This window comes from Podarcis bocagei (genome assembly GCF_964188305.1).
Source record: "Podarcis bocagei genome assembly, chromosome: 14".
Classification (NCBI taxonomy): Eukaryota; Metazoa; Chordata; class Lepidosauria; order Squamata; family Lacertidae; genus Podarcis; species Podarcis bocagei.
The window spans coordinates 8,029,789-8,055,687 of NC_138139.1; the positions used below are offsets into that span (position 1 = coordinate 8,029,789).

General features: G+C 47.6%; 1 protein-coding gene across 8 annotated transcripts in view; it reads right to left on the reverse strand.

Moving 5' to 3' along the window:
- CELF6 (CUGBP Elav-like family member 6) overlaps positions 1-25,899 on the reverse strand; it is a 200,143-nt gene that overhangs the window by 148,648 nt on the left and 25,596 nt on the right. For 2 of the 8 annotated variants that reach the window (XM_081169219.1, XM_081169226.1), the window contains exon 1: positions 20,695-20,804. The exons of the other annotated variants lie outside the window; for them this stretch is intronic. The gene's annotated coding sequence lies outside the window, so the exon portion shown is untranslated. Of the gene's footprint in view, positions 1-20,694; positions 20,805-25,899 lie in introns of those variants that run through there. 8 annotated transcript variants of the gene reach the window in all.

Sequence of the window (25,899 nt, forward strand, 5' to 3'; positions counted from 1 at the left end):
AAATAGCAATTTCAGGTGAGAGAAGCACTTAAACTGGGGAAATGGCATAGCAAAAAAGTACAAACACCACTTGCTCAGTGCTGTGTCCTGATCTGATTTCTCATTAACACCACCCCAAATGGAGCTAGTTGTCTATCTGCCTGTCTATTGTTCTTCTATCACCTCCATGGAACTACTCGGCTACAGGCACAAAGAGATCACTATGGTTTCATCTATTCTAGTGTCCCCCTTAAGGGTACGAGGTATTCCGGGTTGGCAGTGAGCAATGCAATGAGAGTGGAAGTGCAAAACTATGCATGGAACAGCACAGGTCAGATATTCCAGGGGTTGGGAACCTGCAGCTCTCCAGATATTGCTGATCTACAGCCTGCATCACCCTTGGCCACTTGTCATGCTGGTTGGAGCTGATGAGAGTTGGAACCTAACAGCATCTAGAACACCACAAGTTTCTTCCTCAGGAGTTATGCCATGACCTAGGATTTGCACAGCAAATCCAGGATAAAGGATTTCCCTGCCAATGAGGATCAGGAATGTTACCCCTGCCTTCCCCAATCATCTCCACACCTAGCCTTGGCTTTGTCCTTCCCTACCACTGTTCTTCTTCCTTTCTCTACAAAGCATGCAAAAAAGATGCTAGAATAAAGTACAACTGAGCAGCTGGCTCCTTATCACCAGGTAAACAGAAATGAATCAAAACCCACGAGTGACTGGAATACAGGTCCAATTTAAGGAGGTGTTCAGCACAGCTCAGCTTCGACTGTGTTTACACAAAGGGGTTGCTTTTAAAACACTTTGGCATGTGTTCACTTCCAATTGTTTGTGTATGACAAATTGAGAGCAAAAGGGTTTAAAGTGGAGTCAGGCCTGAATTACCGCTCTTCGAAAACAACAGCAACAACCCTGCAGTCTAGAAAACCTCTAGAAGTCTGAGTCTGCCTTGAAGGCACACAAGATAGCAACTTTGCTGAAACCATGCCAGACTAGAAGACCACTTAGGAAACACATTTTAAGGACAATGACAAACTGGAGACCATTCTCTCTCTCTCTCTCTCTCTCTCTCTCTCTCTCTCTCTCTGTGTGTGTGTGTGTGTGGCCAGGATACTGAGGAGATCTGGAAATGCAAGTCCTATGAGGAGTGGTGGAAAGAACTGGGTGTGTTTTGCCCAGAGTGGAAAAGATTAAAGGGAGACAAAAAAAGCTGTCTACATCTGTCTGGAGGGCTGTTGTGTAGAACATGAAGCAGACTTGTTACCTGTTGCTCCAGAGAGCAGGATTAGAACCAACAGGTGGAAATTGCAGTTAAGTAGATTTTGGTTAAACTATAGGAAACACTTCTAACAGTAAAAGTTGGAAGAGTTGGTACTGAGGAGCAATGCATACCCTCCCTTCACTGGTTGGCCATCTGTCAGGGATCCTCTCTTGCTATTCCTGGACCAAATGACCACCAACATCTCTTCCAGTCACTCCAAGCCAGTTCCTTCTGTCCTAGCTTCAAGATTGCTGTCCATGGTTCTGAACTCTAGGTACGGGACTCTGAACTAGCATCTTTGATCCCGTCAGGGATGCTAACTTTACCAAATCAAGCTTCAGAATTCCAGTTCTGCTTTTCTCCACCTTGTTTGGGCAGTCACCTCCTCTCAGTGGCCAAGATCACAATGGATGAGGACAGCAACCAGCTCAATCTATATCTTCCCCACCAGCACAGAGCTGAGAAGCGGTGCTCACAGACCCCAAACAGTTACATAGCCTCTTCCTCCAGTGGTGTGGATCCTATTCACCAATTTGTGTTTTCCAAAACAACTCTGAAATCAGAGCTTTAGGAGACATGTAAGCTGTCAATGCTATTCAAATGTCTCAATTACTCTGGGCTAAACTAGACAGGATACCATTTCATACAATTCAATAGTGTGAATGGTTAAGGCAGGCATAGGCAAACTCTGGCCCTCCAGATGTTTGAGACTACAATTCCCATCATTCCTAGCTAACAGGACCAGTGGTCAGGGATGATGGGAATTGTAGTCCCAAACATCTGGAGGGCCAGAGTTTGCCTATGCCTGGATTAGAGTTTTTTTGTTTTAAAAAGAACAGAACAGCTGATATGAACCCCCCATCCACACTGGGACCTTGGTGAAAGCAAAATACTTTCCTTCCAAAGCAAAGATCAGTGGTAAAAGTGACTTCATTAATCACTACCATTTTTACCTGTTCATTTCCCCCCTTTATTTTTTAAAACCAGGAACAGAAAGACAGTGAGAGATCTGATACAAAGGAGGGTGGAGCTCCTGTACTTTTAATAGCTGCCCACATCTACCTGGTGCCCTCCAGATATTCTGGGCTACAACTCCCATCATCCCTGACAGGAACTGATGGGGGCTTAATTCAAAAAATCTGGAAGGCACCAACTTCAGGGGAGGTTACCTTAGCACTTTTTGCAGAAGAGGCCATTGTGGCCCCAGCAGCAAATTGCCCAAAGTTTCCTATTCCAAAATCCTCTATTTGGGTAGTACTAAGAAAGGCAGCAGGGACGCGGGTGGTGTTGTGGGTTAAACCACAGAGCTAGGACTTGCCGATCAGAAGGTCGGGAGTTCGAATCCCCACAACAGGGTGAGCTCCTGTTGCTCGGCCCCAACTCCTGCCAGCCTAGCAGTTCGAAAGCACATCTTCCTTTTGGGGAAGAATTACAACGATAAAAATGAACGTGCTACCGAAGATGTTATTTCTATTCCAAACAGTTCCAGTAATCAAGGGGGCAGCAATTTTTAAAAACTGGCAAAGAGAAATTTCAAGGTATATCTGGCAGGGTAAGAAGCCAAGGATAAAATTTAAGATTTTAACAGATGCAAAAGAAAGAGGAGGCTTCGCCCTGCCAGACCTGAAATTATATTATGAAGCATCTTGCCTCTGTTGGTTAAAGGAATGGATAAAATTACAAGATACGGATGTGTTAGACTTAGAAGGTTTTGATAATAGATTTGGGTGGCACGCGTACTTGTAGTACGATAAGAAACGGGGCCACAAAGGTTTTGAAAATCATATTATAAGAAGGTCCTTGATTGAAGTATGGGAAAGATACAAAAATCTGTTGGAACAATAAACACCTTATTGGTTATCACCGATGGAAGCAATGAGCGTGAAGAAAGTCAATATGACAGGGGGTTGGGTAACATATGAGAAATTAATATGTAAAAGTGAAGGAAAATGGAAAATGAGACCATTTGAAGAAGTCAAGAATCATGTTGTCAGGGGTTCAGAAGCAGAGACGCAGAGAAGGGAGGAGACAGAGAGCGAGGGGGAGGAATACGAAGGAAAGATGAGTGGGGATGACGAACCGAGATCGCCGAGCTTATCCAGTGAGTCCGAGGATTCCCAGAAGGGAGCGCCAGCAGTCAGAGCAAGGGGGGAAAGCAGGGGGACACCCCAGGAAGAAGGGTCCAGAGAGGAATCAGAGAGCAGCAGTTGGAGATCGGGACCCACGTACCCAGACGGGAACAGCGGGGAGAAAGGGGACCAGATATCGGGTTCCGGAGGCTTTCAGAAGGAGGGAGGGCATGAGTCAGGAGTAGTCACGCCCACCTCGGGGAGCGACGAAACGATCAAGAGGAAGGTTGAGAGTTGGGCGCGCGCGCCAAGTTCAAATGTAGCGGAAGCTGGCGCAGTAAGCAGCCCAGAGAGTGAACCAGGTCCCAAAGCCCGCCGCAAGGAGGCGGAAGGGTCAGGGGGGTCCGCGTCAGAAGAGAGTAGGAAAAAGGAGACCCCGGGGGGCAGAAGGACCCAGAGACGGAGGGAAAGGCGCAGGAGGTGGAGCAAGGCTAGGGTATTAAGCTGGTGTGCTAGAGGCGGAGACTCAGACGGGTCTTCGCCGGTCTGACCTAGAAGAAGTAGGGCTGCATATTGCAGTTTGGAAATGGAAGCAGTAATCCAATAAAGACTCTTTTAACCTGAACGCTGGCTAACGTGGTCCTATGTGAGCTGGGACTGAGTGGCAGCCCTGACAGTAAGACCCGTCTCATTTAAGCTTCGGACACCTGATACCTCGCAGCGGAGGCAGAAGCAGCAAGAGGAGGAAATTGGTGTTTGGGAGCGAGCTCACAACGGTTGGCAGAGATGACGGAAGCAGAGAAAATTTCAGCGCTGCAACAGGCAGTGACCCAATTGAACGCGGAGGTACAGGCATCCAAGAAAAGGGAGGAGGATGCGGCAGCCGCCTACAGAGATCTCCACGCCAGGTTTGAAGCATTGGTTAAGCATGGGCAGCCAGGACCCAGACCGGAGGGGGTTGGGTTGGCACGGAGAGCAGGAGGGCTTGTGGCTCACTTCGATGGGAATTTACAACAGTACCCCAATTTTCGAGCAGACGTAATGTGCGCACTGCAACTGCTGGCGAAAGACTTTAGGGATGAGGAAGAGAAAGTGGGGTTTATACTATCCCATTTGCATGGGGATGCTAAAGCGTGGCTACGCAATTTGTGGAGGGATAAAGATCCGGCGCTTCAGAATGCAGATGCCTTTATCAAAGCGATGGATGCGTGCTTTTTATCTACCATTGACGTGGATCTTGCCCGACGGGAGATTCATGGACTGAAACAAGGGAGGGCGAGCGTACGCCAGTATCACGCCCGCTTTTTTGCGCTGGTCAGTGCCTTGGAATGGGACCGGGATTCGCCCCCAGTCAGAGACCTCTTCTGGGAGGGATTAAGCAGTGCTGTTAAAGACGAAATTGCGAGGGGGGAGAGGCCCCGGAGCACGCAGGAGGTGGTCCAAAGGGCGCTGACTGTGGGGGTGAGGCTGGAAGAACGTCCGTGGTGCAGAGACGAAGGACGTGGAGGGCGCGAAGCAGCGAGAAGTTTCTCTTTCGTTCCCAGGGACGCTACGCGTGCGCAATCTACACCTCCGCCAGGAGGGGGAGTGGAACCTATGGAGGTGGGAGGAGCCAGGGCTCAGTCAGCTACCAGAGCCCCTGCACCGGCGGCAGTCAAGACTAAACCTCCTAGAGGGACCAGGAAGTGTTATATATGCGACAGCTCTCAACACTTGGCGAAAGAGTGTCCCCAGAGGAGCTCCAAGCACACTGCAGCCTCCGCAACGGTGAAAGCGGCCACGCAACACAGCGAACACCAGCAGGGAAACGACGATGTCTGGCTGGAGACAGAGGCACTGGGGCCCAGCCAGACGCATCACTGAAGCAGTCCCCAGCGATCTTGCAACCCACAGACCCCCTCCCACCCAAACCAGTAGTGCAACTCACAGCATCTCTCCAGCTGCCCGATGGCGTCACTATCGAAGTCCTGCTTTCTGTGGATTCTGGAAGCAACGCAGACTTTATAGCACAGGATTTTGTGGAGCAGCACGCTATACAGCTTTTGCCGGCCACTCTGCCCCTGCAAGTCGTCACAGTGGATGGCAGAGAGTTGCTGGGGGGGCAGGTGGTGAAGCAAACGCCGCCAATGGTGATGCGCCTTGGCAACCACAGGGAAGTCATCAGTTTTAACGTCACACGACTGTCGGACACACCCATTGTGTTGGGCATGAGTTGGCTGGACAGGCACAGTCCGACACTGGCTTGGTACCAGAGACAGCTGATCTTCGGCTCCTCTTACTGCGCAGAACACTGCATCCTGCCCGGACAGGAGGGAGAGGAGGAGGAATCACAACTGCAGTTGGGAATGTTGCAAGCAGTCCCCCACAAATACGCAGACTTTCTGGAGGTCTTCTGCGAGAAGGAGGCAGACAAGTTACCACCGCACAGGCAATATGACTGCAAGATTGACCTCCTACCAGGGGCGACGCTACCGAAGGGGAGGCTGTATTCCATGTCTGAGGATGAACTACAGGAACTCAAACAGTTCATAGATCACAATTTGGAGCGCGGTTTCATCCGGGAGTCCAGGGCAGTAGGGGGCAGTCCTGTTTTCTTTGTGAAGAAGAAGGACACGCCCCAAAAGAGGCTGGTGGTGGATTTTCGCCTCTTGAACAAGATGACCAAGCCCTCTGATTTCCCCATGCCCAGGATTGACGACCTACTGGCGACGGTGCGCAAGGGACGCGTGTTTACCAAGTTGGACCTGCGAGGGGCGTACAATCTCATCCGCATGAGGGAGGGCGATGAGTGGAAGACAGCCATGTTCACGCCTCTGGGCACCTACGAGTACAGAGTGATGCCGTTTGGATTGCAAAACGGTTCTCACTGTTTTCAAGCTTTCATGCATCATGTGTTGGCGGGACTCCTCTACAAGAAGTGCGTCTGCTTTCTGGATGACATCCTGATATTCTCCGAGTCGCAGCAAGCGCATGACCAAGACGTTCGGGAGGTGCTGGAGAGGTTGCAGCAGCATAGACTGTACGCCAAACTGGAGAAGTGCCAGTTCGACACGACGGAGGTGGATTTCTTGGGTTACAAGTTGTCGGACAAGGGGCTAGCCATGGACAGCGCCAAGGTGCGAGCGGTGTTGGATTGGAAGAGCCCGCGCAACCGGAAGGAGGTCCAGCGGTTTGTCGGCTTCGCCAACTTCTATCGCAAGTTTATCAAAGGGTTCGCGATGCAGACGGCGGCTATTACGGACACGCTAAGCTCCAAGAAAAAGAAATTCATCTGGACGGAGCAGGCAGAGCAGTCCTTTCAGGCACTCAAGCGTCTCTTCGCGTCGGAAGAGCAACTGCTGCATATCGACCCCAGCAGACCGATGCGGGTAGAGACAGACGCGTCCGATAGAGCAGTGGGAGCTGTCCTGCTGCAGAGGGACCCACAGGGGGTCTGGAGACCGGGAGCGTTCTACTCCAGAAAGCTCAGCAAGTCGGAGCAGAACTACACCATCTGGGACAGGGAGTTGCTTGCCATTCATGCAGCATTCAAAGCATGGAGGCACTTCCTGATCGGCGCCAAGCACACGGTGCAGGTCTGCACGGACCACAAGAATCTGGAGCACTGGCGCACGGCGAAGTTCCTGAACCAGAGGCAGATACGTTGGGCGGAGTTCTTTGCTGACTTCGATTTCCGAATAGAGTACGTCCCAGGCGACACCAACATCATGGCGGATGCACTGTCCCGAAAACCGCAATACCTCAAAGAGGCGACGCCAGCGGCAGCCATGCACATCTTCGCGCCAACAGCGTGGGCGTGCGCTTCAGCCACAGTAGACCTGGAGGCGGTGCGGCGGGCGTTGCAGGACGACTCATTCGCGCAGGCGAAGATGGCCGAGGTGCACAAGGGCACGGCGAAGAGCGACGAGTTCCAGATACGGGACGGCTTGCTCTTACGTAAAGGGGCCATCTACGTGCCTGGAGATGAACTTCGCGCCAAGGTACTGCAGCAGTTGCACGACGCACCCACGGCCGGGCACTTTGGCACGGAAAAAACGGTGGAATTAGTCGCAAGGGACTTTTGGTGGCCCAGACTGAGAGGGGAAGTCGCGGACTACGTCGCGAGGTGCGACACCTGCCACAGGGCCAAGCCGGTGCACAAACCACCGGCGGGACTGCTCGAACCGCTGCAAACGCCGTTTGAACCGTGGGAGAGGGTGGCCCTGGACTTTGTCACGGATCTACCCAGCTCGAGAGGCAAGACGGCTGTACTAGTGGTGGTGGACTTGTTCACCAAGATGGCACACTTCATACCGTGTGCGAAGGTGGCCACGGCAGAACAAACAGCCAAACTGTTCATAGATCACGTGTTCAAAGTGCACGGGCTGCCGCGGTCTATACTGTCCGACCGCGGTCGCCAGTTCATCTCGAATTTCTGGCAGAAGCTGATGGGCTTCCTGAACGTCAAAATCAACCTGACATCAGCGAGACACCCGCAGACCAACGGGCAAGCGGAGAGGGTCAATGCCATCATGCAGCAGTACCTGAGATGCTATGCCAATCAACAGCCTGCGACGTGGGTGGATTACCTGCCGCTCGCCGAGTTCGCCTACAACAACACGAAGCACGTGTCCACAGGGGTGACACCGTTCTTCGCCAACAATGGGAGGAATCCCAGAACCTTCCCGGGACTGGACAGAGTGGGGGAAGGGGAACTGCAGACGGCGGACGCTTTCGCGTCTGAGTTGCAGGAGGTCCACGATCAACTCCGACGGCAGCTGGAGCTAGCGAAGCACGCATACAAGGTGCAAGCGGACAAGCACAGGCGGGTTGGCGAAGAGATCCGAGTGGGAGACTGGGTCTGGTTGGCAGCCCACGCAGTGCCGACCAGATCGTTAGCCAAAAAGAAGTTGGGGCACAAGCAACTCGGTCCATACCAAGTCGAAGCGCAGATCAACCCAGTAGCTTTCAGGCTGGTGCTCCCGGAGGGTTCCAGGATGCATCCGGTGTTCCACAGGTCGGTGCTCACTCCCTACAGGACACCTCACAGGTTCCAGGAACCAGGAACAGCACCGGGTCCGTCTCAGGAGCGGTCGGAGGCGGGAAGATTGCCACAGCAGGACCCCATCAACGAAGTCACGGAGATTTTGGACTCCAGATGGGGGGAAGACGGAGTGGAATACCTCCTAGCCAGGGAGGGCACCCGGGCTAGTGCTAATAGCTGGGTGCCAGACTACGCTTTGGAGGAACCCCTGCTCAAGGACGAGTTTCATGCCCTTTTCCCACACAGACCCATGCCAGCAGGCTTCTTCGACGACTGGTTGTTCACGCCCACACTTTCCTCCAGCACGTTCCATGGCTTCGACTCGGACGGGGAGCCCGCACAGCGCACACATTCCCCAGAGGGGTCACCGGAGGGTTCGGCGTCCGACACCTCGTATTGGTGGGACGATCGGCCAGAGGAGCAGTGGCGCCGGAGGTGGCTGGAGATGCCAGGTCAAGCGACCGACGCAGAGACTGACATGGACGTGTGCGGGGAGGATCTCGGTTTCGAGCACGGCGGCACTGAAATGGAGGCGGAGCAGCTCACCGTTGACGAACGCGAGGAGGAAGACTCGGAGGTCTTCAGTTGGCGGCCAGCAACGAGGAGCGAACTGTATCCGGCATTCACTCCTGTGATGATGGAGCACCCTGCAACCACCCTTGAAAGTGGGGAGGGGGGAAGGGGGGGCTTCGAGGGGGGGATGGATGTCAGGGGTTCAGAAGCAGAGACGCAGAGAAGGGAGGAGACAGAGAGCGAGGGGGAGGAATACGAAGGAAAGATGAGTGGGGATGACGAACCGAGATCGCCGAGCTTATCCAGTGAGTCCGAGGATTCCCAGAAGGGAGCGCCAGCAGTCAGAGCAAGGGGGGAAAGCAGGGGGACACCCCAGGAAGAAGGGTCCAGAGAGGAATCAGAGAGCAGCAGTTGGAGATCGGGACCCACGTACCCAGACGGGAACAGCGGGGAGAAAGGGGACCAGATATCGGGTTCCGGAGGCTTTCAGAAGGAGGGAGGGCATGAGTCAGGAGTAGTCACGCCCACCTCGGGGAGCGACAAAACGATCAAGAGGAAGGTTGAGAGTTGGGCGCGCGCGCCAAGTTCAAATGTAGCGGAAGCTGGCGCAGTAAGCAGCCCAGAGAGTGAACCAGGTCCCAAAGCCCGCCGCAAGGAGGCGGAAGGGTCAGGGGGGTCCGCGTCAGAAGAGAGTAGGAAAAAGGAGACCCCGGGGGGCAGAAGGACCCAGAGACGGAGGGAAAGGCGCAGGAGGTGGAGCAAGGCTAGGGTATTAAGCTGGTGTGCTAGAGGCGGAGACTCAGACGGGTCTTCGCCGGTCTGACCTAGAAGAAGTAGGGCTGCATATTGCAGTTTGGAAATGGAAGCAGTAATCCAATAAAGACTCTTTTAACCTGAACGCTGGCTAACGTGGTCCTATGTGAGCTGGGACTGAGTGGCAGCCCTGACACATGTGAATGACTGGCTGCATTTTTTTTTTCAAATTAATGAGATGTTCAGAAAAGATTTAAATGAAAGGGGCTTTGCTGATAAAGAATCCAAATTTCAGACTGACATATTAAATAATGACTGTAAGATCTTAGCAAAAATGTATAAGATATTGCTGGAATGGTATATGAAGGATGAGGAGGTAAAATCTGTGATGGTTGATTGGGCCAAAGATATAGGACATAATATACAAATGGAGGAATGGGAAAGACTTTGGAAAGATGGTTTAAGATTCACTGCATGTACTGCTATAAAAGAAAATGTTATGAAGATGATGTATCGATGGTATATAAGCCCCGTAAAGTTAGCAAAAATGTATTAGATAAATAACAAATGTTGGAAATGTAAAGAAAAGGAAGGCACTTTCTTTCATATGTGGTGGGAGTGTAAGAAGATAAAATGCTTCTGGGAAATGATTTATAATGAATTGAAGAAAATGTTGAAATATACATTTACTAAGAAACCAGAAGCGTTTTTACTAGGTATTACAAGGAATGAGATAAACAAGAAAGAGAAGAAGTTATTTTTATACACAGTGACTGCAGCAAGGATATTGATGGCCCAGAAATGGAAACAAGAGGAGCTGCCTATGATAGAAGATTGGAAAGCCAAAATGATGGACTATGCGGAATTGGACAGAATGACAGGAAGGATTCTGAATCGACGAGATCAAAGATTTACAGAAGATTGGGAGAAGTTTATTCAATATTTGCAAAAACTAAGTGATAACCAGATTACGTTTGTAAGTTTTAAGGAAGCTCTGTGATGTGAAAATCTATTAATAAGTATAAACAATGAAATTGAAGCTACCAGAATAAATAACAATAAGTAGGATTGTGTTAAAAGTTATAAAATGAAGGAAGTTCAGACAAATTGAGGGAAGTCAAAAAAAATGGAATTAAGAGGTAATTAAGAAGTTCGAATGTACAACTTTGTTTTCTTTTTTTGTATTTGTAAACCAATAAAAATATAATTTTTTTAGAAAGTGCAAGTAGATTAATAGGTACCGCTCCGGTGGGAAGGTAAATGGCATTTCCGTGCGCTGCTCTGGTTTGCCAGAAGCGGCTTAGTCATGCTGGCCACATGACCCGGAAGCTGTACGCCGTCTCCTTCGGCCAATAAAGCAAGATGAGCGCCGCAACCCCAGAGTCGGCCACGACTGGACCTAATGGTCAGGGGTCCCTGTACCTTTTTACTAAGAAAGGCAGGAGCTCCTCTGCTGCCCTCCTTTACATCTGAACACATTAGAGACAAGAGAAATAGGGAGCCAAAGTAAAAAATGGGGCTTGTGTTGAAGGATGAGGGATACAGTAAGTCCTCTGAAAAATATCAAAGGTGACAAACCTCAAACAACTCGGAAGTTGCCAATAACAATCATGTAGAGGGGGAAATGGTGGTTGTCACAGATAGAGCAATGCGGCAAGGGGCATTTACGGTTCTGCTGCTCAGGGCTATTACAAATCCGATCACAGCATGTCATGAATATCAAAGAGCCAGTGCCCCTGTTTGGCTTTCCATGAGAAGAAAGTCCCATTTCCCTTCAGCTCAGATCTGCCACATTGCCGTCTGATTTGGGGGCCAGGTTTTCCAGCAGAGGTGGGGTATTCTCGAATTTCTCAGAGAAAGACATGAAGGAGAAAGAAGGCAGAGAGGAGAGGCCAGGGGTGGCAGAGAGAAAGCGCAGCTCAAGCGAGGGGGGGCACTAACACAAATATTCCTCCTTTCCCCTTCAGCCAGGGCTCAACTTCAATCGAAAGGATCACGGAGAGCTATTGGCTCAGTAAAATGCATTTGTTGCAAACGGACAAACTTCAAGAAGAGAAAGAAGAAGAAAAACAATGGGGAGAGAAAGCAGATTCAATTCTTTTCAAAGCAAAAACTTGAAAGCCCACTCTCCAGGCCTGGCCAGTTGCACTGCAAAGCCCCCAATTTCTCCTTCCTGGAGCTCTGGCAGAGAATCAGTACCAAGAGAACAGGCACTCATTAAGTTTATAAGAGGAAGGGTGTTCCTTTTCAACAGCCTGGAGGATGGCATCCCCACTTCTGCAAACCAGCCCACTATAGCTCTGGAAATTTGGGTACTTCTAGCCTCACCTACGTGATGGCGCTGTGGGTTAAACCACAGAGCCTAGGACTTGCCGATCAGAAGGTCGGTGGCTCGAATCCCCGTGACGGGGTGAGCTCCCGTTGCTCAGTCCCTGCTCCTGCCAACCTAGCAGTTCGAAAGCACGTCAAAGTGCAAGTAGATAAATAGGTAACGCTCCAGCGGGAAAGTAAACGGCGTTTCCGTGCGCTGCTCTGGTTCGCCAGAAGCGGCTTAGTCCTGCTGGCCACATGACCCGGAAGCTGTATGCCGGCTCCCTCAGCCAATAAAGCGAGATGAGCACCGCAACCCCAGAGTCGGCCACGACTGGACCTAATGGTCAGGCATCCCTTTACCTTTACCTTTAGCCTTACGTACCAAGTCTGATGATGCCAACTGGGAAGGGAGAAAAAAGAGAGAAAATGACCCAGCTAAGACAGAACCTTCTCCAAGAGTAAAGCACAGGGCAAGCCCTGCTGTTCAACTGAGTGCTAGAACTGGTATGACAATGTGCTCAGGGCTTTGGACAGGACTTAGCAAAGCTCCCTTTGTCTTTACCTCACCCATATTTGATGCCAGGTGTAGGGTAGATGGGCACACCTTGGCCAAAATTGCATCATGGACCAAATGGGGAGGCTTGGGAGGCTTAATTAAAATGATGTGCTGGAAGTACCTCACCCCTGGCTTAAAGAATAAAGGGCCAGGAACTGTACTATACTCAGAGTTCATTTCCTAAATTCATATCACATATTTATACATATTTCATCCCAGAAGCTTCTATTCTCTCTTTCCCTGTTGTACCTGTCCCCCCTCAAATTCACATACTTAATATTTGTTGCTCAGGTGAATGCACACACCAGCTGATCAAACACACACACACACACACACACAATGAAGGTTGCCATGCAATTTTAAAAAGCAAGGGACACATAAAACTAAACTCTAAATTCTAATACTTAATACTGGGCCAAAAGCTAAGGCTACACACAGTTTCACAATTTGAGGCAGTCAAAACAATTACGTTCACACAGATGCAGGTAACCTCATATGTCTCTTGGTAGAGCCATTCAGACATTTGCAAATGAAAAAATGAAAAAGTTAATAAATCTGGATCTGTATGTGTGGTAGTTCAAAACTCAAGAAGCTGCTCTCAACCTCCAAGACTCAAAATCTAGTTTTTGCCCTGAAGTTCAAAACTGGAAGACAAACTGAAGGTCTATAGAATTTTTTGTGTGTTTTTTAGTTTGCATGCATTTGTGTACTGATGTTAGTCCATGTCAGTCTCTGTTGCAATAGCAGCAAAAACTAACACAGTTTCAGTAGGATTTAAGTCCTAACTAAGCCTCCACCTTCTATATTCCCTTTGCAACCCAACCCAACACATGGAATGCATCTCAATTCCCCAAACTCACCCTCTCTGCAAAGATACACCCATACCTGTAGTCATGGAAGATACATACCGGTAATTCCTTTTATGTAAAATATAACATAATATGTTATACAACCAGTGCTTTTTTCTGGAAGTATTCAGGGGTATGCAGTGCGGCACCTTTCCCCCCAAAATGTTTAAAGTGTAGCACTTAATGTAACAAGTTCATGGTGACTACCAACACCTTTTTTCAAAAAACAAAACAAAAACAAGCACTGGGTATAATATTTCAGGACAAAAACACCTAAAACAGGAGAAAGGTTTTTTAAAAACCCTGACAAAATAGGTGACTCTTCCAAATCCTCTGAGATATTAATGGAAATAAGTCCCAAATCTCTCTGACGAGAATTCTGAAGACTCTCAGGTTATCTGTCTTAACTCTTTGGATGCTGACATTTGGGTTGCTTCCACATGAGGGCCCTTTAGTGCTGCTGAGCCGTTGGCTTAACACACTCAGCTGGAAGATGAAGTAAAAACATGGCACTTGCTGTACTGTTCTATCTAGCAGTGCCCATCTCAATGTGCAATAACCTGCTGTACATTTTCTCAGAAGATGGTCCCTTTCCAAGAAAAGCCTTGCTTCTCTCCTTTAATTATTAGGTTCCTGTAATTAGTTGTAAGCAGGTCCTTTACATGAAAGCTACTGCTTCTCCTTGACACTGTCCCTTTAATTAATGCGTCCCTCCTTATCCTTTTCTTTTAAAGCCCCTTGTAGAATCATAGAATCATAGAGTTGGAAGAGACCCCAAGGGCCATCGAGTCCAACCCCCTGCCAAGCAGGAAACACCATCAGAGCACTCCTGAAATATGGTTGTCAAGCCTCTGCTTAAAGACCTCCAAAGAAGGAGACTCCACCACACTCCTTGGCAGCAAATTCCACTGTCGAACAGCTCTTACTGTCAGGAAGTTCTTCCTAATGTTTAGGTGGAATCTTCTTTCTTGTAGTTTGGATCCATTGCTCCGTGTCCGCTTCTCTGGAGCAGCAGAAATCAACCTTTCTCCCTCCTCTATGTGACATCCTTTTATATATTTGAACATGGCTATCATATCACCCCTTAAACTCCTCTTCTCCAGGCTAAACATGCCCAGCTCCCTTAGCCGTCCCTCATAAGGCATCGTTTCCAGGCCTTTGACCATTTTGGTTGCCCTCCTCTGGACACGTTCCAGTTTGTCAGTGTCCTTCTTGAACTGTGGTGCCCAGAACTGGACACAGTGCTCCAGGTGGAGTACTCCAGGTGTGCACTTGTAATTAGTTGCTTCCTGGTTGCTTGCATAGCTGTGACATTCCTCTGTTGGTTATTTGAATATGTCAGCTGCTTTTACCTGTGTGGACATAATGGATTTATGTGACCATACAACAGGCATAGGCAAACTCGGCCCTTCAGATGTTTTGGGACTACAACTCCCATCATCCCTAGCTAACAGGGCCAGTGGTCAGGGATGATGGGAATTGTAGTCCATAAACACCAGGAGGGCCGAGTTTGCCTATGCCTGCCATACAACATCAAAATCTGCTGCATAATGGAAGCCTGTAGTTAAAGTTCTACTTTCTTTTTGCAGAGGGACAGAAGCAGAGCACTTACAAGTAAGCTGTGGTCACACAAGTGAACAGGAAGCAATTAATTACAAGGCCAGAATCCCTTTTAAAATAAACTAACAGCATTTCTGAAGAGTCTCAGTAGCACTTTGTCAATTCACACCTGGCAATTGGCACTTAAAAACTGCATTTTAAGTTTTTTTTAAAAAATTGAAATAATCACAAATCAAATCTAGAAACAACAACAGGAGGAAGACAACACAGAAAGCAATGGGCTGGCAGCAACATTATTGGATTTCTCTGTAAAAACTCAGTGTACAAATGATAGAGATTTTACAAAAAAAGACTGTGAAAGCAAGTTAGGAGTCATTTAAAAAAAACACCAACAAAAACAACAGATCATTTCTCTCTTATTGTGCTCTTGCAACATTGTGGTTTTCAAAAGTTTCATTTCATATATTACATTAAGGATATCAAACAGTAAAATTTATATTTTTACATGTTTAGAGTCACGAGTTTCATTATGACTCTATTTACCTTGCAGCACTCCAGCTCAAACGCTGAGAGCTGAAGTAGGTCTCTGCATTCAATTACGGCCCACATTCACAAAGCATTAAAGATGCATTGGCTGCAACTGCGGTGGATGCATGAGATATATGCAGGAGGGCAAGGCTACTGGAAAAGTGGCTGGTTTGGTTGGTTTACAACAAAAGCCTGATAAGCAGTCAAAGGATAAGTAAGTGGGGCCCAGATGTTGGATGTTTTGTGCTTAGCTTGCGACAGAGCAAAAAGACTGATAAAGTATGTGCATACAAGCAGATACAGAATACTTCCAGAATACTTGGTTTTCTTAGCAGCTGTTTCTTTAAAAACAACGCATACCACCCAGGCATGCAAACATTTCTCCAAGGAAAGTTTTTACTTAATTATGGATTTGGATGCAAAGCACAGAGAATGCCTGCTGATGGAAGAGTGAATTTGTTCCTCACACTAGAAAACTAAATCCAAGATGGCTCTTAGGAGAATTTCCATAGAATGATTTTTACATTGCTACCCCACCTTTCTTCCATGAAGCTCAAGGCAGAATACATGCCCCCCCTCTGTTTTATTCACACAACAACCCTCGGAGGTTGATAAGGCTGGGAGGCAGCCACTGGCCCAAAGTCATCCACTGAGCTTCATGGCAAAGTGTGGGATTTGAACCTTGCTCTCCCAGGTCCTAGTCAACACTCCAGCCATTATGCCACACTAGTTCTGTGTGGTGCCACTCATGTTGGTGCTTTGCAAACACTGTGCAAATGAGTACCCTTGTACAATGGAAAGGTTTTTAAGGCTATGCAAAAAGTTATTCATAAAGTTGTATGTGTTTAACTCTTTTTGAAGATAGTTGTTTTTAAGTGCATAAACTGAACTGGACATTGCTATGTCCAGTTTGCACAAGAACATAGAAAGCTGTCATTCTGTGTCCAACGTTTTAGCTGTTTAATAGTCAAACTGCTTAGCTGCCTATCCTAGTAAGGTCTCCTCTGGCTGCCAGTAGCTCTCCAATATCTAAGCCTTTCCAATCACCTTCTACCTAAACATTTTTGAATGGACCATCTATATGCACAGGATGCACTCTGCCGCCAAGCTATGGACCTTATCCAGGTTGGACCAAGTTAGGTGTGTTTCTACCTTTGCTTAGTGGTGTTTCTGCTTAGTGTGAGTCACACTTTCCCCTGCTCACTCTTCGCTTTGCTCACTCCATCATATTTCAACAGATGGTGCAGCAGATCAAGCATCATCGACAGATTCCTTTTGGATCCAATCCCAGGATACCCTGATCCTGCAGGGGCAGGAATCTCCAGTTCAGCCTCACATTTCCTTGCATGCCCCCTGCCAGTTCTCCCTCCCACCTTTTAATTATTGCTTCTGCGCAGCAGAACAGCCATTAATGGAAGAACTCCAAGCAGCGCATGGGGAAAATTTATGGGCCCCCTGATTTACTTAGCCAACCAGCAGCTCTATTGATTTTTATTTAGGAGAATAATTAAATATTTATTTTCACTTTGTTAAGCTCAGGAGGTCGAAGCCCACATAAAGCAGAACAGCGCACAAGCAAGGCAAGATCAATGGCTTGTGGTTTGGGGAATATTTGACCTCGTCCAGACCTCACACAGGTGGCTTGGCCAAGCCTCCCTAGAGCAAAGCAGCTGGGATCACCTTCCTGGTTGGTTTTTCCATGGGTGGGTATAAGCGACTGGCCACAGACCACCAGTTGGATAATAGTTGAATGAACTGTGCTTCATTACACTTGTTGAAATCCCACAGCAAGTTACAGGGCAGCCTTCTTTGTGTTGGATATATGGCTGGTCCCAGCATACAAAACCAATGAACTGGGATCTGTTGAAGGAGGCTATGCATCAGATCCTTTCAAACAGCCAGTGGGAAAATATAGCATCCATGAGAAATGGTTGCCCAGATTCTATTTAAGTATCTCCAGCAAAGATCCAAGGCACTTTGCTCCATTATTGAGTAACTTTTACAGTTAGGAAGTTTCTCAGACTATTTAGCCTGGTTCCTGCCTCCCTGCCATTTCTCTACCGATTGGTTCTAGCCCTGCCCTTTGGAGCAAGACAGAGAACATGTTGAATCAAACCATTGGCTTAGCTGGCCAAATGCTGGCTGTTTTGGCTGGCAGCAGTTCCTCTCAGAAGATAAGAAGCTGCCTTATACCATCAAACTCAGTATTGTCTGCACTGGCAGTGGCTCTCCAAGGTTTTCAGAAAGGAGACATTACCTGTCCTACCTGGTGATGCCAAGAACTGAACCCAGGACCTTCTGCATTCACTGAGCTGTGGCACTTCCTAGGAATCAGTCACTGCCCAGGAATCTCCATTGCCCAGGAATATTTTTGGGTGGAGACTGAAGCCAGGACTTCCTTCTGCAAGCAGGGCATGCACTCTGTCCTTGAGTTATAACACACACACAAAAGGTGGTTGTGTATTATCCTTTGGGTACCTGCACCAGAGGAATCTGGAAAGCAGCAAAGGGAAACAATTCCCAGCATGGAACCAAGCACAGCTGCAGATGCTCTCTGCTTGGAGCCTTAACCTGGAGCGGGGGGGGGGGCACAACAGAGAGATGTTTCGCTGGTAATTTATGGACAGTTCTTTCATTCCATAAAGCTACCATCTGTCAGTTTGCTGCATCTAGTATGTGTAAAAGCCGTCAGCTTTTTGCCTCCAAGGCCAATGAGCCTCTTGCAAAGAGACCCCCTACACACACACACACACACACACACACACACACACACACACCTGCTCACCCCAGCAGTTGAGTTGGGAAGACCAACATTAGTGAACCCAGAGAATTCTAATAGGGTGGGAATCAGAGAAGGGGCTCAAAAATAGACAGATTGCATAGAAACAGCCAACGGAGTTTGCCCCATCCTTCCTCATGCCCAACCTTTATTTCAAGATGCCTACAACTTACAAAACATTAGATACTGGAGAAAGCAAGCAACCTCCTTTTTCTTTCTACTGCCAGGGTAGAGCAGCCTTTCAGTAGAGCAGGAATTGCAACCTGTGGCCCTCCAAGGGTTGATGGCCTCCAACTCCCATCATCCCCAACCAGCATGGCCAATGGTCAAGGGTGATGGGTGTTTGTAGTCCAACGCCATCTGGAGGGTCCCAAAGTCCCAACCATGGCTGTAAAAGCTGGCGTGCAGCTGACTGGCCTTCTCAGTTGTACAACCAAAGCAAGTGGCTGTACTGTCACTTCCTCCTCATTAAAAAATGTAGCTGGCACCAGAAAATAAAATCCACGCCACACACTATGTAGATCAATGGTGGGGAGCCACAACACCAGGGGCCATATGCAACCCTCTAGGCTTCATTATCTGGCCCTCTGGACTCTCCTCATACTATACCCCTCTTTTTCTTCTTCTTTTTTTATAAGATTTTTATTAAGATTTTTACATTACAAAAAATAAAACAAAAAGAGAAAAAAATATACAGAATAAGAATTGTTAAAAACAATCAATCTTTCCATCACATTATTTTCCATTTACTTGTTTCTCGGACCTCCTCATACCTCTCTTTTTTGTATTCCAATTCAATTTATTAGCTCAGTAATTTGTTTTCCTCTTTATTCTACCCAAATCCTTATTCTTAAATTGTTGTAATCTTGAAATTTTACTTTTATAAACCCATTTTTTCATATTCTTTTAACCCATTACAGCTAGAAACCACTTGATTTTGATCCAACATTATTCTAAAATTCATTAATTTTACAATGTCTCTGTAAATAATCTTTAAATTTCTTCCAGTCTTCTTCCACTGACTCCTCCCCCTGGTCTTGGATCCTGCCAGTCATTTCTGCTAATTCCATGTAATCCATCACCTTCATCTGCCATTCTTCCAGAGTGGGTAGATCTTGTGTCTTCCAGTATTTTGCGATAAGTATTCTTGCTGCTGTTGTGGCGTACAAAAAGAAAGTTCTGTCCTTCTTTAACACCGATTGGTCAACTATGCCCAGAAGAAAGGCCTCTGGTTTCTTCATGAAGGTATATTTAAATACCTTTTTCAATTCATTATATATCGTCTCCCAGAAAGCCTTAATCCTTGGGCACGTCCACCAAAGGTGAAAAAATGTACCTTCATTTTCTTTACATTTCCAACATTTGTTATCGGGCAAATCATACTATACCCCTCTTCAACCCTGTCTGCACCCTCCCTGAGTGTTTTGGCCTGGTTCGTATGTGTTCGTAACTCCGATGATGCCTTTTGCTTGCCTGGTTAGGCAGACAGACATGAGTGTCCATGGAAACAGCCTGGTGTAGAAAACTAACATTTCCATTTGTTGATCCGCCCATTTTGGTCTTTGGTCCCACCCACCACTGACCTGTGACCACTGACCATTGGAAGGTTGCCATAGATCAGAGGGCAGGAAATTGCTTAGGTCCAGTCGGCTGAGACATTCAGAGCAAGAGATATGCTACTTCTTCACCCAGCCAAATGGCTTTGTGGAGGACTGTCAGGCAAATCACATCAGAAAGCAGCCTGGCAGACTTGGGTCTGCCTACAGGGAGTTCCATTTAAACCATCCCATCCAGCTCAGCTCTCTGCTCTTCAAGCTAACTGCAGCTCTGTTCCTCGGCAGAGGGAGGTTGGCTGTTTCCCCCGCCCCACCTCCTTCCCAGCTATGCCTAATCCCTCCCACGCACACGTGTGTGCATGCACACACACACACAGAACTGGGCTCCCATCCAAATCTCTATTGAAACCAGCAGGAGGCTTCCCTCCCCACCTTGCAACCACTTGAGCGGATTGTAATTCTTGGAGCTGCTGGTGGGGAATGAATGGATCAGGCAAGAGTGCTGAAGAACAGCTCCCTGTGAGACTCAGCAGGGAAAACCAAGAAGCAAAAGCACAAATTACAGTCCTGTGCGCAAGGAAGAGCACGCTCACAAGTGCAACTGCCCCCTTTTTTCTTCTGCCATCTCCCCCACCTCATTAAAGTCTTCTGAAACGGGCCCTTCTGAAAGGGATCATATGAAGGGAAAATGCCAGAGCGGAGGGCAAGCTAATCACAGATCTGCGTCTCTTTGCCAGAGTCAGTTTCAGTGCAACCAAAACATCAGGAGAGTTAATGAAATGCCTCACTGGAGGAAGAAGACCAGAGATTTCCAAGGCACAAACTTCACTCCTCAACCGCCAAGGGCAGAAAACCTTATTGGAACAGTTCCTTATTGGAACTGCACCTCAGCTTTGGCAAAGCAGATCCAAGTTTCACGCATACAGTCAGTCATCTCTCATCCCTACCTTTGTTCCTGCATCTGTGTCAGCCTCAGACTGGCAAGCATTTAGCCTGGATGCCAAGCTGCTCTGCCATCCTCATCGAAACCTCGGCTTTGCACATGCTCACATCACACGCCCACACTTAAAGGGAATGTGCAACAATGTAGCTGAACCACCAACGTGTCGGGTTCGTCAGGTCCTGGGGAAAAACACGCCCACCAGCAGGGAAACAGAATGCCAACATAGCAGAATTCAGCTTTTTCCAGCTGAGCTCGGGAGGCAATTACAGGATCATAGCATCGGCCACAAACCAAGGAGAAGCCCTGGTTTCAAATCCTCACTCAGAATGTAGTTCTTGGCCCAGTTTCTTTCTCTCAGCCTAACCTACCTCATAGGGTTGTTGTGAAGATAACTTGTGGTGCGGCTGAGGAACAGAAGACCTTCCAACAATTTCAGATCTTCTCCAACACATAACATTCTCTTGCTGCTGTTTACTATTTCTAGTTATCATTAAGGAATGGGAATACTATTCTTAGCACTTGGGTGAAGCATTCCTACCCTTCTATTGAAAACACATTTTTAAAAAATCATTAGATAATTTTGGAAAACATTTATGTTTACAACATAGAAGGCACATTTCTTTTTTAAAATATAAAGCGTTCTTCTTTTTCACTTGGTTTATGCTGGTTTTATTTGTGGAAATGTTCCCATTTATTCCATCACTATCCCACCCCCCCCCATAAAAAAGAAAGATCTTATTGATGAAGCAAACACCCAAAATCAATTGCAGAAGCCTAAAATGTAATGTCTAGGAAAAGCCATAAAGCCAGTCCAAGAAGCTACTCCAAAAATATTGTCACATGCCTTCTCCTGGACCCCTTGTGCAACTGCAAAGCATCTAGTCACTGAGGCCTGAATGCTCATTTCCATACTTAACTCGTGATTTCATACTTAAATTCTCATACTAAATTGTAATTTCTGGAGTTTGATCACTGGTTCCATTTTGGCTCAATGACGTCAGCTCTCTAGGCCTCTTTTTTGAAAGTGTATTCTGCAACATGCCATTGACATGTCATTCCTACTCCAGAATTCCAGAATCCCAAGAGGCAATAATATTGCATTGGTGGTGGGTTTATATTGGACTGCCCATAAATCATTCTGGTTTATTAGTTGTTCTGTGATGCTTCTCCATGTTATTGCATTGTTGCCATCTGGAGAGGCACCCTTGCTCTATAGTGCAAGAAAAGCAGGACAAAAAATAAACTGGAACATCTGTGGCCAAAAAAAAGAAGTTACAGGACTTCAGCAGGAAGCATGGAGCATGCCCCAGTTGGGCATGAAACCGTATGTCTGCTCTATAACTTTTGCAGGCACAATGAAAGCAGGATCGCATTCAAGTGCACCTATACCATCATGGACACAAGTCATCATGAAGGCACAATAGCAAGGATGTCCAGAAGAGGCTCACTATTTCTCTCTAAGGAAGCAAAGCCCCACCTCACACGGGTGCTGCATGTGGTCTGGAATGAGGAGAAGTTCCACAGGCACTGCTTCTGTGAGTTCACTTTCCTTTAAAAGATGGAATAATAAAGGAACATAGAAAGCTGCCTTATACTGCGCGACACAACTGACTTGTGTGGCCACCGGTTCTTAGCAAATAAACTTAACTGACAGTACACCTTTGGCAGCAGCTCTCTTGGGGTTCCAAGCAGAGGTCTATCCTTGCGCTACCTGGGAATGTAAGGGATTGAACCCAAGCGCTTCTCCATGCAAAACAGATGTTCTGTCATTGAGCTACAGCACATCCTCCAGAGTTACGGTGTTTCCCCTTTATTTGTAATATACAAGTAGAGCATATATGGAATCAAATGGAAGGTGCTCCTACTAGATAGGAGAACTGCTACCCCACAGTGGATTTCTGGTGAGGTTCTGCACCCCAAAGTACCTTTGCTAAACTCATCTCTCTCTCTCTCCAAACTGATGTTTCTTAATACATGCACCTGCCCTCTTCTTTTAGCTATGGGGGTGACGCAACAGGCTGCTGCACTTCTGTAATTTATTATTCATTTGGGGACATTTCTCCACAGTCCAGCGGTAGAGAATTAGCTGCCGCCACAGGCACAGGCTCTGGCCTAGGGCAAGGCACTGGCTCAGTTTTCTACCAGTAAAACGGGAGCAAGAGGGATCCACAACACAGGGCTGGTGTGAAGATTAACAAACCCCGTGCATTAAGCGCTTTGAGAATTTTAAGTCCTACCAAAGAACAAATGGCAGAAGCTGCCATTAACTGTTTAAAGGAGGGCTCTGTGGAAAAATCTGGAGAAGGCGAGAGAGAGAAATGTGTTGATCAATATACACAGGGTTATGTGGTACTTACTTATTTTAGATGCACCCTCCTTTAAAGAGATATTTAGAAAGATATAGGGGGTTGGACTAAATGACCCTTGGGTTCCCTTCAAGCTCTACAATTCTATGGTTCTGTTTTCCTATATTTGCATAGCTTTCATCCTCTGTAATACACTCATTCAATAAGAGTCCACTGGGAATAACACCAACCATTGTGATGGAAGTTCAGCAGGCTGCTGATTATATTATTATTATAATATTCAAGCCTGCTGGACATGCTTCAGTCTTTCACTCCTGCTCCTTTGCTCTCCTATTGTGCTGAATCACTTCCTGGTTGCCGTTCCCTCTGCCTGCATCTTCCCTTTGTGTTGCTGAGTAAATGCCCCCTCCAGCCCCAAACACCCTAACTCTCTTATTTAGTTCTTCCAACAATGATTTACAGTTTGCATATCATGGTTTTCAGATGAATAGGGAGCATGACAGGACAAATGCAAAGGTCAGGTTAAGAACTGGAGAGAGGAGAAGACTTTCTTTCCAGCCAGCCCCCCTTGCTCTTGAGGAGACCTTTTCCTGCCCTTGGAGCTGCGGTGGGGGGAAGTACCGGCAAGACCTTCAGTTGAAGAATATCTAGGTGGAACATCAGAACTTGTTGGACTCCCAATTGCCTTGCCTCCTGTGGACTTACCCCACACAAGGGAGGTTGCAGGCCATGACCCAAGAGATGTAAGACTGCAAGCACACTATATATTTAAAGCACACAAGCGCATGTTGAGATTCCTGCATTGCAGGGGGCTAAACAAGATGACCCTGGGGTCCCTTCCAACCCCACATTTCTATGATTCTATGACTCCCCCCAAATAATCTTTGGAACTGTAGTTTAGGGGTGCTGGGAATTGTATCTCTGTGATGGGTAATCTACAGTTTCCAAGATTCTCAAGGGGCGGTGTGTGTTTTAAATGTGCTTTAAATGTATTGCTTGCACCAAGCTGTAATTGTGCAAAGGTCACCTGAGATGTTCTTGAAGACGAAGGGAAAAAACAATTATCTCGTCTGTCCACACAAGTGTTATAAGAGGAATGTCCAGCAGTGGGTGACAATCCAAGGCTCCAGCGACCTGTCTCAGCTCCTCACGAGGAGGCCAAAACATCATAGCATTGTGTATTTATGCACATCCAGTGTGCTGAGTGCAATGTGTGGACATGGGCAAACAATGCCTTCTGTGTCATCCTACACCATGGTAGCATTTTATTCACCCTTACTCGGGGTTTGTGTTACTCACTGGACATCATACTCTGGGCCTTAGGCTTGCATTAGCAAGAAACCAGAGAGTCACATGAGTCTGTGTGGCATGGCGCATGCCTGGCTGCCTGGTGCTGATGGTTTCCTTCGCTCAGCCTGTGTGTTTCCACGGCAACAGAAGCAGCACAGGCTCACTCCCTGCATCAGGAATGCCTGTAATTAGATCCACGGCCACAGCTGTCAATCCTCGTTTAACAGCCTCCCATTTAACTCCTCGCTCCAGTAATTAGGGTTTACTAAACAGAATGTCAGGCAATTAGAACAGCAGGTCAATCGCTTTCCATGTAACCTCTTTTAAGGCAGGGTGTAAGCTTCCTCCAGCAAGCTCCAACCAGGGGCAGGGGCACCCTAAGGTGCCTGGTGGGAGCAACGAACCGAGAGGAGTAGAAGGGCTCTTGAGCTCCTCTGAGGCTGAGCCCGTTGCTGCTTGCATTTGAGACATGGCATTTGCTCCTTGAGTTTGCAGTCATGAGTGACACAGTAATTATTCTCGATACAAAAAGTGACCTAAAAACTGCCAATGCTCAGAGCCAATTTGAACATGGGGCTGGGGCATCTAGCAGGGGTGGGGAACATGTGACCCTCCAGAAGATTGCTGGCCTTCAACTCCCATCAGTCCCAGCCAGCATGACCAATGGTCAGAGACAATGGGAGGGCCACAGACTCAGCACTACCACTACCAGCACCTAGAAGATTGGCTGGGCTGAAGTGGGCACTCACACTCAGCAGCAGTGGTGGCAAGTGTCCACTGGCCGTGGTAGGGCAGAAAATTGGGAGGCCAACAGAAGGTGGAGCCAGAGGCAATGGCAGGCAGATCCAGAATCTATGGAAAGTGGAGCTGCTCCCTGATTGATTGTAAGACAGCAAGCAGGTGGGAGGACTGGCTGAGTGCAGGTTAAGGTTGATGGACCAGTGTCCCATTTACCCTAATGGAACTGCCTCTACTGGTTGGCATGAAATTGAATGGGGCATAAAACTGAGCTCAGTAGCTCAGTATCTGTTGAGTTTATGCTGCACTGGGATAGGGCAAAAAAAGAAACAAACCCAGCAGTCAATGTCTTTGAACTTTTTTCAAAGTCCTGCAGGTTGCTTGGGTACCCATTACAAAATGAATTTCCATCCATTAGCTTTAAGGCTGTGTTTCTCTTCCCGGTTTCCAATTTGATGCCATTTGTTCTAGATAAAAATCAGCAGAGGACGGCTTCACTTCAGAGGCTGTCCTAACCAAGCACGATAAGCACGACAGATTCTGCAAATGCTATCAGCACCATAAATAATTAAGGGAAAGGATCCAAAAGGTGTGCATGGCAAGAGGTCAAATTCAGAACTGGATCAGTGCTGGCGTGTGGGGCTCTCAGCAGACGCCCAGGTGTTCCAGTCCTTGATGCCAGCCCTGCCTGCTGCAATCTGGCACAAGTCACATAGCTTGGCAACACTGCAGAACTTAGCATGGAGGGTTGTGTGGGCAAGACATTCTTCACCCTGGGCACAACAACAAAAAACTTTCCTGACCTAAAGTACCAAGAGATCTACAGGCCATCCTGATTTAACCTCTTCCATCCCGAACACCATAGTGATGCGGGT